General features: G+C 41.7%; 1 protein-coding gene across 4 annotated transcripts in view; it reads left to right on the forward strand.

The window, feature by feature from the left end:
- The first annotated feature begins 260 nt into the window (after positions 1–260).
- Positions 261–12,283, forward strand: part of ARK2N (arkadia (RNF111) N-terminal like PKA signaling regulator 2N) — an 82,539-nt gene continuing 70,516 nt past the window's right edge. Inside the window, exon 1 of one of the 4 annotated variants that reach the window (XM_058557037.1) lies at positions 261–712. The gene's annotated coding sequence lies outside the window, so the exon portion shown is untranslated. Of the gene's footprint in view, positions 713–1,037; positions 1,325–10,670; positions 10,749–12,283 lie in introns of those variants that run through there. The other 3 variants (XM_058557040.1, XM_058557038.1, XM_058557039.1) reach the window with 3 other exon arrangements.

Consider the following 12,283-nt stretch of genomic DNA (forward strand, 5'->3'; position numbering starts at 1 on the left):
CTGGAGGAGCTGAAGGGCCTGATCTAAAGGGGAGACCGAGGTTAGGGAAGCGTGGGGCCAGCCCTGTGATTTTCAGAATCTGCTCTTTGGGAGCATCACCCCAGGTCCCAGCATGGCTCCTGAAAACGTAAAGGCCTTTTACATTTTCTCCTCAAGCCCTTATTTATTCATTTATTTCTCAAAACCCTGCTTTTACGGAGCGAGGGCCCTTGGCCAGATCTTGAGTTGTGAGGTTTCTTCTCAGCACCTCTTCTTTCTCAGCCCTGCACCCGCCAGGTGGCCTGCGCCCACCTCACCTTTCTTTGGGGTCCCGTGTCCAGCACGTTTCCCCTATCTCAGACCTCAAGGAAGGGCTTCGAAAATTCATAGAGAACGCCAGGGCGTCACCCTTCCCAGGGTGAACTGCAAATGAGAGGAGTGACTCTGCAGAGGTGGAATTTGGGGCGTCTGCAACGCGCGTAGGGGCGGAGCGGGGCCTCCCCGGCGGACCCTGTCTCGCCAGCAGGTGGCGGTCTATCTGCGAGGCCTGCAAGGTTCCCGTCCAGAAACTTGAACGGGATGTTGATGCCACTGCATAAGATCACAGTCGAATCTTCCCGAGCCGAGCTGTCGGCATCCGCGAAAAAGTGGGGAGAGAAGGGCGCTGACTTGCGGCTGGAGTGACTCAAGGATTGAGACACCACTAGCTTCATTCGGGAAGGCTTCAGGAGGGGTGAGTACTGAGCGGTGCACGGAAAACGGAGCGCTGTCCTTTTCTTAGAGCACTGTCCTTGGCTTGCATTGACTGGCCTTCCGACCCTCTGGGAAAGACATTTCTGAAAAGGAGCTGCCTGATAAGATGGAGGGAGCCCGGGAAGAAGCCCGGGGAGCCGGTGCCCGCGCGCCTGGCGCTCTGCAGCGGGAGGAGCGCGGGTTCCCTCCCGCCAGATGGCGCTGTCTGGCTTTCCCGTGGCCTCCCTCTCCAGTCCCCAGAGGCCTCCGCCGCAGCGGCCGCTCTAGCCAAGCGGCGCGGGCTCTGTGGTTCCGGGCGGAAGTGAGGCGCCGAGCGGAACGGCCTCTGGTGACATTTTCTCCGGGCGGCGCGGACGAGTGAAGGGAGTTGGTGGTGGAGGTTGCGGAGGCGGCGAGATTAGCTTTGCCTCTGCCGGGGCTCTGACGGCGACCCTTTGCTCGCCGCCGGGGCTTGTGCTGCGGAGGAGAAGGCGGCGGTGGCCGTCGCGTCCCGAGTCACCGCGGCCGGGAGCGTCCCGGCCGGGAGGTCGGTGCGTGCCCCGACGGGGCGTGCGGAGCGGGCGAGGAGGTGCGGAGCCGCCGCGGATCGCAGGTGAGGCGGGAAGGGGCGCAGGGCCGCGGCCCGGCTGCCGGTCGAGCCGTGGGAGCGGGCGGCGTCCCGGGGAGGGGTTGGAGCGCTGCGGGCCGCGGGGAGGGCTCTGCGGCGTCCGGGCGCGGGGGTTGTGCCGGGCCCAGCTGGGGGGCGCCAGGCGTTCGTGCCCGGACGTGGCGGGAGGCTCGGCCCCGGGGAGTGTACCGAGGGGGGCGGCACAGCCCTGACCCTTTGCTGCCCGCCCGCTGGTGACCCTGGCGTCCTCCTGGCCGAGTTGGCTGGCCGAGCTCCCCCTTCCCTGGGCCGCTGGGGCCCGGGCGAGGCGAGAGGAGGCTGGGGGGGCCGCAGCCCGCGGGCCGCGCGGGGCAGCGGCTTTGCAGCCCCGGAGTTGTCTTCACGCAACTTTCCGGCGCCTCGGGCTGCCGGGGAAGCGGTGGGGGCAGTTCTGCTAATTCAGCCAGCCCCGCGAGCCGGGGTCTGACGCCGGCACCTGCCCCTGCTCCTGCGAGCTTTGGGGCCGCCCCAGCGCCGCAGCCCCCGGGGCCTAGGAGGAGGGAGAGGAGGCTTTCTTAGGCTGGGCGCCGCCTGCCTCTCGGCGCTTCCACAGCCTTCGGTCGGCAAACGCCTCTGGTCCATGGGAGGGATGTGTCAGTCTCCAAAATTGACCTCTTCTGGCGAGTTTGTCAACTTTATTTAGAAAACCGGGGAGGATGTAAACTGACGAGCCCCAAGTTAAAGATCATCGTCTTCTCTGACTCTTCCCAGAGAGAGTTCTCTTGTCTTCCCCAGTAGCGCTTTGTATTCGGTACTTTATTTCTTATAGCACCGACCTCAGTATATTGTTGGGGCAGCAGCCCTCCAGAGAACCGCACGTCATACATTCTCCCTTTAAATCGTCCTTTCTGCTGTCACAGGATAGATACTCCCAGGTTGAAGGAATGAACGTCTGTACTTGTTCTCCCAGATTGAAAGGCTTGAGCACTTTATGTTTGGATGAGCTTTTGCTTTCTGAATCCTTCCACCTAGTAGGATGAAAAATCCCACTGATGATGCTTTGTCAAGGTTGAACCCCTTAATTACAAATACATCTGGCAGTTTTGCTTAGGCTGGTACTGTGTAGTGTCGTTGGACACATGCTAACAGTTTGAATCATTCCCTTTCTTCTGGGATATTTTAAGAATGGAGGCTGTTAACTTTCTAATGTAGTTTTGCTGATCGTGGCAATCTGGCTTCCTCCAGGGAGGGCATTGCCTTTTGGTTTAACAAGCATTTTTAGAGGCCTGCAATTGATGGTTATTATCTGATGTCCTGAGGAGTCACAGTGCTTAGTAGGAAGTGTAATATTTTGGTTGAGTAATCTGGCCAACACAATGCCTAGTTGAGTGCTTTATGCACAGTAGGTGCTCAGTAAATATAAAATAATGAATTAAATTTGAATTCAGGAAACTAAGATGGAATTTACTGCAATGACTTTTATGCTGCATTAAAAAGAACCTTAGTGAAATTTCATGCAGTTCTATTAAGTGAGAAATAAAAATATTTTTAGATCTTTCTAAATCAGGTTCCTTCAGAGTGCTTCTCAGTACCTCTGTAGTCTTAAAACTTCAAACCATGTCTTTTTTATAACGTATTGTAGATGTAAACTTCAAAATAGGCGTGTACAGTATGAAAGACAGGGAAAAACTTCAAGGGTAATTATACTTAACGCATCAGCTAAATATGATTTCTTAATGGAAATTTTTTTTTCCTGACATCTTTTTGTGAAAAATGGAATGGACTGGATTTTGGAGCCGGAAACTTTCCCCATTGTTAGCTTCATAGTGTGGTTGTTACATTACTCACTAGTTCAGTTTATATTACTCTTAAATGCATTTATGAAACAGTGTCATAATCATTCTCTTTGTTTTATAGTCTTCATGATTAATCCAAGACTCGTATATGAAAGATAAATTTAGCTTTAGATTCTAATTTAATGCAGTTCTGTTAGAACTGAGTCCTCAATGTATGTCCTTCAAAGGTTTCTGTTTCATAAGTGACATTGGTACCTTAAGTCTCTTTTATTATATGACTAGTAACTTCTGGGAGCTTGTGTAGTCATTTATTATTCAAGGGGTTGTTTTGCTGGGATCTTCAATCTTATGGTTTTATTTTGACTTGTGCATGAAGAGAATTGACAGATGGTCAGTTAGAATGTTTTTGTTTTTTCTTTTTAAAATTGGAACTGGTATATACTAGAGACTCAAACCCTACATTTATAACTTTGATAAATCATCTTAGACTTTCCTAATTTTCCTGCCCTTAACTAGAGACATGAAAACAACATATAATCATGTTTACTAAATTGACAGTACTTGAGAAAACCTGTTAATTGTACTATTAATGTATATTCTTTTGAACCATAATGATTTCAGTATTCTCTATTATTTTAGGAAAGCGTTTGGGGCCAAATAACGTTTCTTGGGTAGCTGTAATTATGTACTGGAAACAGACATATTAATAACTAAGTGAAAAGCTGTGGGACTATAGAAAGGAAGAGTTATTGGGAAAACATAGAGGACAAAATATTCGGGTGGAACCTCTTTATTTTTACAACATGAATTTAGTGACTGCTTACTGTGCGTGGTAGTGCTTTGGTTGCTAGAGCTATAGTGGTGAGTAAGACTGACGAGGTCCAGATGCTAAAGGAACTTAAACAGTTTGAGATGGATTTCCAGGTGGGCATTCCAGGCCAGGAAACAGCCTAAGCAAAGTTACGAGTATCAGTGATCTTAAATGGTTAAGTGTGGCCAATGCCTTGAGTTTCCAGAGGAATAGGTAGGGTAGATGAAGGTAGGGCCAGGTTGTGAAGGTACCTTAGTCTGCTAATGAGTTATTAATTTTCTTCTTTTAGGGGAAAAAACTCAGGTGGAATATGAAGGATGAGCTAGGCATTCCTTTTGAAAGATTTTTCTTTATCCTTAAGTTCAGTGAGTAGAAATTTTATTTCTTTATTTTGGGTTGATTCTTGATCATCAGACTAAAGTAATTTGATAGTTATTCTGTAGTCGTCAAATTCCAGTCTTAAATTTAAATTTGACTGTTGTCTTGAAACTTTTCTAAATCATTTTAGCCTTTACCTTTAGTTGTACCTACTTTCCTTACTCTTTCAGGAGTCATGACTGAACTTAAGGGAAATAAACAGTGTTTTCTGCTTCTGTGTGGGCAGCTTCTCAGCAGAAGTGGGATTGATGTTCAGTCAGTTCTCACACTCAGCCTACAGGTCCCTGTGGTAAAAGGAAGGAGCAGGGTGAAACTAAAAGTATCTTGCTTGTTTTATTCTCTTGTATATTCCTGAACTAGCTAGGAGAGGAAATGTGTGTTATATATATATTACACATACGTATCATAACATATTAGTAGCAGCTGATAATAGTAAATGTGATTAAAAAAACTGTAAAATAACCAGTATGACTCAGATTTCATGGTTTTATTATTTAGGGTTTGTGGTTTTAATTTACAGTGTTAAAGTTTTGTTTTTATTCTCTTTCATGTCTTTATTCAAAATAGGGACCTCATTCCTCTTTGCTCAGATTCTGTCACTTAATAGCCAACAGATAGATGGTATAAATCCTGAGTTATTAATTTGACTTAATTTAATTTTAAAACTACCTGGATGAGTATTTTCTAGTTAAAGGAAGATTAACCAGAAGTAGAAATCTGTCCGCAGAACTTACCTCTTTGTATATGGGAGTATTTATACCTGGTTAAATTAAGAACCCGTTTGTTGAGCATTTAGGTGCCGAATGGGAAGGGGTACAAAGATAAAAGAAACCATTTCTGCCCAAGGAGCTCAAGTCTAGTGAACCAGATGATTTCTGTTTCTTTCCTGCTCTAAAATGTGGAGAAGAAAAGCAGGCTGTAGGAGAAAAAAGTACTGTAAAACAGAACAACTATATTATGGAGTTAGTCTTTTTCTTTCTAAAATCATTTCAAATAAGGTAATGGAAAATAGCATTTTTCTTAAATGGGTCTCTAAGCTTAAAAGAAAATGATTGGAGACTTGGATGTTCTGTTTTTGTACTGCCAGTTCATTATAAGATATCCTTTTCTCTGTGTAGAATTCAAGTCCATGTATTAGTAAATTATGTCTGATTGTTGTTCAAAGAGCAACAAAATTAAATCTGTTAAAACTTACTTATAGCAGCCATTCCCAAGAATGTGGATAAACTAGGATTGTGTCTAAGTAATCTAGAAATTTAAGTTTTTATTAGCATGGTTAACATTAGGGAAACAAGATACTGACCAAAGGGATCAGTAGAAGTTATTTTTTACTGAGTTGTCTGGTTTAAGAAAAATAACTTTTATGATGTCCAGAGTCAGCATTTTGTTAGATGCCTTGTAATTAGAGAAAGGTATTGTTGGGGATAGGGAAGTTGGGTGTGGACTAAAACTCGAGGAAAACAGGACTGTTTTCATTTCTGTGTTAAGAACGAAAACCTTGTGTGGTTAAGATTCTAAGCAGTATCCTGTCTACCTTAGTTTTAACCTAGCATAGAAGCGTAGTTTATTCTTTTTTTTTTGTGAGGAATGTTAGCCCTGAGCTAACATCTGTTGCCCATCCTCCTCTTTTTGCTGAGGAAGATTGACCCTGGGCTAACATCCGTGCCCATCTTCCTCTACTTTATACGTGGGACACCTGCCACAGCATGGCTTGATAAGCGGTACGTAGGTCTGCACCCAGGATCCGAACCCGCGAACTCCGGGCGGGCTGCCAAAGCGGAGCGCACGAACTTAACCGCTACACTGCTGGGCCAGCCCTGCATAGTTTATTCTTAAATCAATGTTTTTTCATCAAGGGTTTCCCATTATTTTTCTCCACTGCAATCCACTAATTTACTGTGAGACTGAGGGCATGTACAGTGAATAGGTTTTTGGCAGCATTTTTCTTGGGGACCTCAGGTCCCAGCATGTGGTGACCCATCTTTATGTGTACTGTTTTCTGAGGGAGATAGAAAATGGCCAGAGCAGAAATCTTGGAGGAGATCTAGAACCTTTGTTTTCAGTTATTCTTGATTTACACTGATGGTGCTTTTGAGTACTTAGAGGGTCTCTCGTTAGCCATGGTGCATTCTTTGCATTTGGTAGCTTGTTTGGCTTCTTACTTGATGCTGGTTTTTTCACAGCCCTGGTGCTGGGCCAGATGCATGTCAGTAGTGGTAGTATCTGCATCATGAAGTGATTTTAGCAGCCATTATCACTCTTGGCCTATTTATAGAGCTTATATCAGTGGAGAGAAGGTTGGCTGGTAAGCAGGCAAAGCTGCTCTCTTCCCATGGTTGCAGTCTCACAGTTTATATTTCAGTTCCAGGTAGACCAAATCCATTCAGCTGCATTAATTTTTAGTGTTCCCTTTCCGTACTCCAACCTTTTGGCACTCCAGTTTCTTAGTCAACTTCACTCTTGAAGGAAAAAAACCATATAACTTATCACACTGAAAAATAATTAGCAATAATTCCTTAATATCATATGATATTCAGATTTTTCCATTATCTCATAAACGTGTTTTTACAGTTATTCAGATCAGGAGTCAAAGAAGGTCTGTGCATTGTTTTGTAATCTATAGGTTCCCCCTCTATTTGTTTTTCCTGGCAAATTATTTGTTGACAAAATAGGAGTTTTCCCACAATTTGGATTTGTGAGTTACATTCCTGTGATGATGTTAAACATGCTCCTCTCCCCTGAGGTTCTTGTTAATTTCTGTTAGGTTTAGAGGCTTGATCAGGTTCCTTTCTATAATGTATATTCTCTCTCATTTTTTTTCTCCTTTAAGGGGGCAAAAATACTTGAATTAATTGATCAGTTACTCATAATTCCTCACTCTTAATGCCTTTCATCATTCCCATGCTCAGTCTTTTATACTGTATCTTGTTTATAGCCTCTTCAACCTCTTTCTTTTGAGAGCTAAGTGAAGGGAAGGGATGAGTTGCTGTGGAGAAAAGCAACTATTTCCACTATATTGCAGTTCTGTAGGTGTTTTTATTTCAGTCCTCATCTTTGGTCCTGCCCTGTCCAACATTATCCATGCTACAGCTTCTCAGTGGAAAAAGTAACCCCAAATCCTGACAAATAACCGAAAGAGGTCCTTCGAAAGCAAAATTTGTTTTGAGATATTGTTGCTTATTTAAGATGAGTACTGTTGTCATTAAAGTTAGTGTTTACTTATAAAAATTAGAAAAGAGGGTAATTTTTCTATTTCAAAAGCTTTGGGAACATCACTGTTGAATGAATCTCTTCCTAGAACTGAACGTCTGGGGAGAGGGGACTTCGTTTTGATTTTTAGTGAGATACTGCTTTTTATCTTATTTGCGTTAATGAGGCTTAAGATATTTAGTTTTGTGGTGTCTAATTTTTGCATCTTTATGCATAAATACACAATCACTTTATATACAGTATTCTAAATATAAGCAAACAGCTTCATTAGGCTGTTAATGGTTGTGTCAGTTTTTGTCTTATGTTTTTATGTGGAAAGATAAAAGGAGAGTTACTCTTTCAGAAATCATATTGATTCTGTGTAGTGGAATATATTTTTATATACAAGTCATTAGTACTATTAAGCAAACAAAGATTTCATTAGTGGTCTTGGTGATTTTCAAAAATGATTTAGTTCATCAGTTCAACAAGTATTTATTAAATGTTACGTGTTAGGAACTGTAAGTGAACTGAAGATGATTAACATAATTCCTGTTTTCAAAGGAGATTGTAATATAATGGGGCTGAGGGGAGTGAGTAAAAACATTTACACAAATAACTTGTTTTTAATTGCTTTCCTTATAATGTGCTATTTCCCTCCTCCCCTACATATAAGGTTAACTTAATTTCTTGGGCTTAAATTTTTGCAGTCATTGCTGTGTGTGTGTGTGTGTGTGTGTGTGTGTTCACTTTAAAGTCACCCTCTTGGGGCCCGTCCGGTGGTGTAGTGGTTAAGTTTGCGCGTTCTGCTTCCGCGGCCTAGGGTTCACCAGTTCGGATCCTGGGTGCGGGCTGACTCACCGCTCATCAAGCCATGCTGAGGCAATGTCCCACATAGAAGAACTAGAAGGACCTACAACTAGGATATAGAACTATGTACTGGGGCTTTGGGGAGAAAAAAAGAAAAAGAGGAAGATTGGCAACAGATGTTAGCTCAAGGCCAATCTCCCTCAAAAAAAAAAAACACCCTCTTAGCAGTATATTTGTGTACCACAGTCAGAAAAACCAGGTACTAATTGTTAGCTGCTAATTTTTTTGTGTGGTTACTAGTATTGTGATTCTCCCCCACCATTAGATTGTCACAATATCTATTCTGATATCCAACTTGTCTAACACTGAAGAATCACTTTATAATCTTCTGTGACAGTTGCACACGCCAGCAGGAAGTAGGCATACAATATTGTTTGAAAGCCCTGCTTCATTCTAGTTTTATCTTCATGGGTTATGATTTGTCTCTTGGTCCCTATCTCCTGGTCTGGTTTATATTTAAAAAACAAAACCAAGCAAAACTTCAAAACAGCTTAACTTGGGCCTTTTTTCTTTTTCTTTTAAAGTTTCTAGGTGTAGAGTAGGCAAAGTTGGACAAAGAGCTAAGAGAGTGGTTTCAGAGACCCACAACTGATTGTTGTGGATTTTGTTTTTTTAACCTTGGTCTCAATTATTAGGAAAGTCACTTACTACTACTATAAAAGATGAGTTAGCAATGGATGCAAGCTATAACCTGTTTTATATCATAATTGTCTTGGAGGCAGAAACTTCTGTTATCTTAGAGTTGGCTACATTCTTGGTGGTAGTCTCGTGACTATTCTTTTTGGTCCCATCCGTATCAGATGTAAGTGTTTTTACGACAGTCTAGAAGCAGTTCAAATACTTTGATTTTTAGTGCTAGGAGAGTGCATAATTTTTGAATCATAGATTCGGTAATAGACATGCATAGTTGAATATTGTTAGCCAGCTAACAATTTTTAGATTTTGAAGCTAAGCCTATTAAAAAAATAACTTAAAAAAATTTGTTTATGCTAGACTACTGTGAGGCTATTTAGACTGCAACTCCTTTGCTTAATAACTCCTTCTTCCCTCCTTATATGGCAGTTTTTCTTTCATTGATTACCCATTTGGTGTGCCTTTGGCATAATTTTAAGTGCGGTATAGAAAACTACAGTTTTCTTCAAATATAAAGATATCAAATAAATGGTGGTTGTGTGGTTTCTGTAAAATGAATCAAAACAATTGATGTTTTGTTTTTAGGGGAAGTTATGAAAGGAGCAGTCTTGTTTACCTTCTTAAGTGTAAAATGTAGATATGCCTTGATTTACACAAAAGATGTATATTTGTGAAGAAAACCAAATTATGAAGTGACTTAGTATTTGTTATTTAAACATTAATAGCTTGTACTAATTGAGCCATAGATCTAAGCAAGGATATGGCATACCATTTGCATATCCTGTGGCTGCTATTTTGAAAAAATAATTCATTTTTAAGGCCTTTTATCATTATGATGCATATCTGAAGGGCACATGTTATGCTAATGATACATTTGTAGATAAAGTCAGAGCTGAAGTAAATGGTAACTGCGCTCTTAGCAGTTTGTCCTTAAAAAATTTCTTTTTTTGGTGAGGGAGATCAGCCCTGAGCTAACATCTGCCAATCCTCCTCTTTTTGCTGAGGAAGACTGGCGCTGAGCTAACATCCGTGCCCACCTTCCTCCACTTTATGTGGGACGCTGCCACAGCATGGCCTGACAAGCAGTGTGTTGGTGCACGCCTGGGATCTGAACCGGGGCTGCCAGCAGCAGAGCGTGCGCACTTAACTGCTACGCCACGGGGCCGGCCCCGTGTCCTTAAAAATTTTTAATGGTTTGGAAATTATTAACAAATATATGGGATTTTATTTTATTTATTATTATTTTTTATAATTTATTTATTTATTTTCCCCCCAAAGCCCCAGTAGATAATTGTATGTCATAGCTGTACATCCTTCTAGTTGCTGTATGTGGGGCACGGCCTCAGCATGGCCAGAGAAGCGGTGCGTCGGTGTGCACCTGGGATCCGAACCCGGGCTGCCAACAGTGGAGCGCGTGCACTTAACCACCAAGCCACGGGGCCGGCCCAATATATGGGATTTTAAAATGTCAATTTTGTAAAAATAAAAATGTCCTTAAGATTTTATTTTAATAAAACATTTTATTTTTAAATGACATGGGACTTCTTAACCGCAGGGCCTAGCAAAATATCTTTCGATGAATAAATACTGAATATAAGTATTTGTTGTTTAACAAATATTAATTGTCTACTATGTGTTGGGTATTTTTCTAGGTGCTGTGGGTAAAGCAATCAATGAGACAAAGTCCCTGCCCTCTTCTATCTTATATTCTATGAAGCAGACAGACAGTAAACTGGACACATAAATAACCAAGGTAATTTTAGACACTTAAAAAAAAATAGAGAATCGTGGAGTATGGGCGAGAGGAGGCATTTAGTGTATTTAGGGAAGGCCTTTTTAAGGTGAATTTGAATTGAGACCTGAAATATAAGAAAGAGCCGTCTTCACAAAGAGCTGGGAAGTGCTTTTCTGGCGGTGGAAACAGCAAGTGCAAAATCTTCTGAATCAGAAAAGATCTTGGTGTGTTGAAGTATTTGGGGCCTAATGAGGCAAAATGATGTTGAAGTGAGATTTGAGCAATATGTACCTTGTAGGCTTTAAAAAAAATTCAAATTTTATTCTCATTGTAAGGAGATGCATGTAAAGAAACTGTAGGTCTAAGCAAGGAGCGGTCTTGTTTACTTACCTTCTTCAGTGTAAAATGTAGATGTGCCTTGATTTACACAGGAGATATAGTCTTGTATATTTGTGGGCAAAACCAAATTTTAAATATCAAACTTCAAATATGTTAGGAAAACTTATATTAAAGGAGTCTGTATTAAAACTTTATCTTTTAAATATATAACCTAATTTATCTTTTGTAAAGATCCAGATATTCAGAACTTCGATTTTGGTTAAAGGAGGCTACTTGTGTAGCATGATCTAGTCTTAGGTTAAGAAGCAGGTTGGAAATTCAGAAACTGTTATAAATATGTCTATCTAAATCTACCTAAATCTGTCTTGGCCATTGACCTACATACTCTTTTCTTAGAAATGAGGATTATACATTTCAGGTTAATTGTGAGCAGTAATTAATAAAAATAATTAAAATGCTCTGAAAACCTAAATAGCATTGTTTAGATAGTTGTCAGTATGGGTAGACCACTTATTCTGTGTATCTTTTTATTTTTTATTTTTTTTTAAAGATTTTATTTATTTATTTTCCCCCCAAAGCCCCAGTAGATAGTTGTATGTCATAGCTGCACATCCTTCTAGTTGCTGTATGTGGGACACAGCCTCAGCATGGCCGGAGAAGTGGTGCGTCGGTGCGCGCCCGGGATCCGAACCCCAGGCTGCCAGCAGCGGAGCGCGCGCACTTAACCGCTAAGCCACGGGGCCGGCCCTCTGTGTATCTTTTTAAATTCAGCTTTTAAAAAAGCCTACAAATAAGCAGTAAAACATTCATTGATTTCTTTTTTAAATCATTAGTGAGTGAAGCATTCTTTTAGTGGGTTTTTCAAATGAAATTGTCTGTATCTTTTTTGCTTTTTAAAATATCCCTTGAAACTTTTTGAAAACATTGAGGTCTTGGCTAATTCATGGTTGAGTATTTATGCGGTGTCTAAAATTTACCAGCAGCACCAGTTTTCTGATGCTGAGAAGCAAAGGCCAGGGTAATGCAGATTGCTCTCATGTTGCCTTTTCCATGAAGTCTACAAGTAGGGCCATTAACTGCAGTGGTTTTCTGTATGCTGTGTGTGACCCTAGCTCCTACAAAAATGTTTATGCAGAAGATGACTGTAATGTATATAATGTAGCAGCACATGCATTTTTCTAAGAGCAAAAGTGAGGTTTTTGTTTTTTTTTGTG

Source organism: Diceros bicornis, chromosome 16, assembly GCF_020826845.1.
Source record: "Diceros bicornis minor isolate mBicDic1 chromosome 16, mDicBic1.mat.cur, whole genome shotgun sequence".
Lineage (NCBI taxonomy): Eukaryota > Metazoa > Chordata > Mammalia > Perissodactyla > Rhinocerotidae > Diceros > Diceros bicornis.